Here is a 4952-nt window from a genome sequence, read left to right as displayed (position 1 = left end):
AAGCAGTTGCTATTCCTTTGTCTCCCTCTGATTGGTCCAAGATAAGTTCTGTAAGCTTGTTAGATAACAATAGGAGTTAGATGTTCTGCAATGAAGGCTTCTTGCAACTCTACAAGGTTAGCAATTTTGTAAAGCTAATATCTCAAATATCTAAGAATTACAAATGTATTCTTTCAGTTTTCTAGCTAATACATTATGCCCTGTATGATGCTGCTATAACTTCTTTAATTCAGTGTCATACAGTGAATTTCACTCTAAAGGCTAGATTTCATGAGGGAGATGAGAAGATTGAATTATTAATACAAACAAAAAGCACAGGCCTGTTCTTGCAATCCTTTCTCATAACTTCACATCCTCCTAGCTTGTGGCTGTGCTGCTTTTGTGGCACAAGCAATGGTCAGTCATCTATTCTGCAAGTAGACCAAGCTGATAAAAAAATTGGAGAGGAGTAACTGTTTCCTAGTGTGGTGAGCTAAAATAGCTCATTAAGTTGTGAGCTGACTATCAAAACTCTATCAAAGTTGGCACAAGGGAAAGTCTGGTGACTGCAAAGCTGGAAGCGAGGAGGAGAAGGGACTAAGATTGTGTTTTCTGTGAAACACCATTGTTGGGTATACAGACAAATGTCACAGCTAAAATTCAGTGCAAAGAGAGACACAGAGAGAAACATGAATGTAACCTCTTTTGGAAACAATCTTCAGATGAGATGGTAAAGAAGCACTTCCACATCACTTCTGAAAATCACATCTATTTTTTTCACTTAAGGGAAGTTTCTTTCTGAGATGATAGTTCTGTATTGTCAATTGTATTGACATTCCAGCCAACAGACATTGTTTCTACTGCTATGTGCATATATAATTAAAATTTTAATACAAATAAACCTATAACATACAATTAAAAATAAAAAGATGTGTAGCATCATGTACCAGTTACATGATGCACACCCCTTTAAACAAACCAAATCTGTCTTATATTACATGGATTTTGCATACTTTTCACAGCATAAATAAGTAGCTTTAAGCCTGGGTCATCTCTAACTGCTATCCATAGGAGACTGGTGTTCTTTCCTTCTTCTTTCTGCTGTTTCAGCATCTAAAGTATGCAAACATTCAAGTAATCTCTGACAGAACATTATTCGAAGCAAATTATATTTCTAAACTTTGAAGTCATAGGGACACAAAGGTGTAAAATGCTGCCCTCTTAGAAAATCTTTGCTAAAAATTGTCTCTCCAAAAAGATGAGCAGAGCAAGGTGTGAATTTTACCCTGATAGCAACTGTCACTTGATTGAGGTGCTAAATGGGAAAGCTGTTATTTTAACTCTGAACAAGACAGCCTGTGAAAAACATTAACCCGGACTGAAGATAATTAAACCTCAGCTATTGTTTGATAATCTTCCCTTTATTTCTTATTTTCCCCGGTAATGAGTTGCATTTACTTATCTTTACAAAAAGGTAGCAAGCACGTTAAAGTTTAATTTGAAACAGCCCAAGGTTGTCAAAGAAAAAGGCAGAACCGGGTCACCCGGTCACCGGTCACCTCACACATGAACATCAGTGACTCCTGCAAGGCCTCACTAGTGTGCTCTCCCAGTGGAAAAAAAAGGTAAGGAAGAGTGTGGTGATATCTCGCTGGAGCCATCTCAGTAAGGAAGCTGAAAGGCTGCACTCCCAAGCTTCAGGAATGCGACACTGCTCTGGGCTCTGCCAGTTGGAACCTAAGGCAAGAGCCTGTACTCAAGGCTTTATTATTAAATACTTAGCACTTTGTAACATTGTCTTCTAAAAGTCCTTGCTGCAATTTCTCTGCGTTGATGAGACCTTAATGTAGACTATCTTGACTCTGGCAGCTATTTTTGGCATATCAGCCTTACTTGCCCTAGGCTGGCTTAACTAATACTGATAAGGAAAAAAAGCTTAGCAGTACCAAAGTGCCCGTTCCTTGCATCAATGCCAAAAATTATTTTAGAGAAAAAAAAAAAAAAAAGTTGTGTAAGATAGACCTTCCCCTTCTCACAGCTCTATATGTGGTGCCACAGCAGTTTAAACTGATCTCAGCTCAGTCACAGTCCTGCCCTTCACCTGCCCGCCATCCAGCCTTCCTGTTTTTAATGTCAGCTGGTATTCAGGCAAATAAGCAGAAAAACAGAGAGCTCAGCTGACTGGAAACAAAAGGTATTAATCTTTGGCCATTCCAGCTTCCCAAAATACCTTATTAGCTAGTGTCCTGAGCTTCTGTGCCAGCACAAGCATGCATATGGATTTATTGCATTTTGGGGCAGAGCAGGACTGTGACTTTTCCAATTGAAATGACCAACCTCCACGTAAATTTACCTAGCACTAGCAGCCTGCAACTGCTGGACAGAAGTGGTCCTGTCCTCCTACTCCACTTCCCCGATCCATCCTGGCCAAATATCTCAGCATCCTACCTCCTGTTGGCTCTGGCCTGGAGTAGAGTAAACCGATGGAGCCTGCCAATCCAGAAGAAAATGTGTCCCAGAAGAAAGGGCAATGACTACATCCTACAAGCAGAAATCCAGATCCAAACTCCCTAATTTTTTTTCTCTTGCTCCCCTTGAGACATGTTGATATCCATGTTAAGATATAATACAGCCCTATAGGGATTTTTCCTTCAAGAATTATGATGGCTGCCCAAAGCAGCTCCTCCAGTACAAAATGGAAAATGAAACAGAAAATAATCCCATTTTTCTTGTATGGCATAGTCACATCTTGTGTGATCTCTTTAACACAAACATGGATGACTTGCATTTCATTGCTTCTGCAGGTCAAGCCCGTGAATAAATTCATTTGATACTCTTCCACTTTTCCCTTCAAAAACCTAAATGAAACGTAATTTCACTTTGTGGAAGCTCAGGCAGATAAGGAAGTGTTTCCAGAGCAGGGAACACAAATTATTCACAACCCAAGGTTGAAACTGTTGCATAATTTCTCTCAGAGGGAACTTAAGATTCCTGAGCACGAGACAGAGTTCCCTATAAAAGAAATGCTAAAGCAATTCTCCATTTGCAGAAGGTGGGTCTGAACTGCAGTCCTCTGCACCAGTGGATATCGCTTCCTTGTTGACTCAATTTTGCCTCCACACTGGAGACTTTTCTGGAATGGATCCAAAATGCTGTCATTAGTAGAAATCTGTTCAAAAAGTTTTGAACCTGACCTTTTCCTTCATGAGTGGTCACTTTCAGAGTTATCTTTTTCCCTCATTATGTTTAGTGTTCCAGGAAGCATAAGTCACCGAAAATCCACAGAATGTCATATCCTCTAATAAAACTGGTAGTTTTATGCCTTATTAGCCAGATCAGCGTTTTCAGTGGGGAAGCAGGGATTTTTTTTTTCTTTTCCTTTAAAAAAAAACTTATTACTTAAACGTTGTATTCTGATGTACTCTTAATTTGCAGGAGTGCAAACATGACTGCATTTGTGTTGCTTTTGATTTATATGAGACCAGGAATAGATCTGTCTAGGCTAGACAAAGTGTGGAACTCATGTTTCCTAAAAGCAGTACAGTACTTATTTTAATTACTAGCTAGGGTTTATTTCACACAAGGGTGAGCATCTCCATTCTAACAACGAATCATTTTCTCTTTCTGTAATGACTGTGATTGCTTCATTATACTTTCCATGGCATATAATTTCTGTGTTGACACAAGTGGATCGACAGCAGAAAAACCTCACTCATCCAGTCAGCCTAGAATCGAGCCAGATTACCCTTTTCAGCTGAAGTCTGCAGCACATATAAAACAACAGAAGAAAACAGAACCTTAATATCCTTACTTTGAGATTCTGGTTCCTTTAGCTTTGTATTACATTAATGATAATCTTTCCATCATGGAAGTGAAAGACAATTCTGCTCTGTCATTAAATGAAATGCTTGAATTCTCCCAATTTAAAAATCAGTGCTTTCCGTAAAATAGCTGGAATCTTATCAGATAAATTTCTTCTTATAAAAGGAGATCTAACACTGTGACTTGTCATGTTCCCACCAGACACAAGCGCTACTGATCTGAACCTTCATGGGAAACTACAATGCATTTACCCTACTTATTAAAAACCTAATTGTAAGCTAGTAGGTAATTAGAGTAACCAACTATTTTGAGAGACATCAGTGCACGTTTGTATATTCATAATTCCAACAGAAATGGAGACACTGCCTATTTCATCATCGGGAATCCTTTATTGAATGAAAGGTGTTAACACATCCTTTTCAGCTAAGTTTGCGAAAATGCCCTTATGAGTAGTTACCCATTTGATGTAATGTTTTCAACAAGGCCAGAAAGAACTTGTTTTTAAACTCTGATACATACAGAACATAATCATAGAAAAATGTATTTGAACTTTATTTATTACGGACTTCAAAGAAAAACAACACACAGTAATACCATCTATTTCAAAATTTGTTTGCACTGTAACACCTGGACTACAGAGTTTTTTCATTTGTGTAGGTATTTGGTTATGAGGACGCTTTCTTAATATAGACAGAGCCGCGGATATACCAGAGGAGATGGTACCAATACAACTTACCCCTTTTCAAGAGTAAACCATAGTGACACACGTGTACATCAGTTAACAGCTGTGCCATCGCAGCCCACAGCAGCAGTACATGCATGGCAACGCGTTCGTACAAAGCACTCACTTGGGGAAGACTAAACCTCGTCGGGGCTGCTTTACCTTCTGATAAATGTGTCTGATGGTTTTGCTGTACTTGGGACTTCAGACTGTGTTGGGGTTTTTTTTTTCCTAGATTCATCTGGAGCTGCCATTTTAAGCGTCATGCAGCTGCTTCACGCTACAGAAGGAAGCCTGACGGTACCCTTTCGCAAACAGTCTCGTTTTCCTTTTCTCTCATTTGCCAGCCGTCTTCAGTTCCAAACTTCCAGTCAAAAGGCGTATATGCTGCATGAGGAAAGCATAAGGCTTTACAGAGGCGTTGCTATGG

The sequence above is a fragment of the Colius striatus genome, chromosome 1 (assembly GCF_028858725.1).
Source record: "Colius striatus isolate bColStr4 chromosome 1, bColStr4.1.hap1, whole genome shotgun sequence".
Taxonomy (NCBI): Eukaryota; Metazoa; Chordata; class Aves; order Coliiformes; family Coliidae; genus Colius; species Colius striatus.
This window is presented reverse-complemented; position numbering follows the sequence as displayed.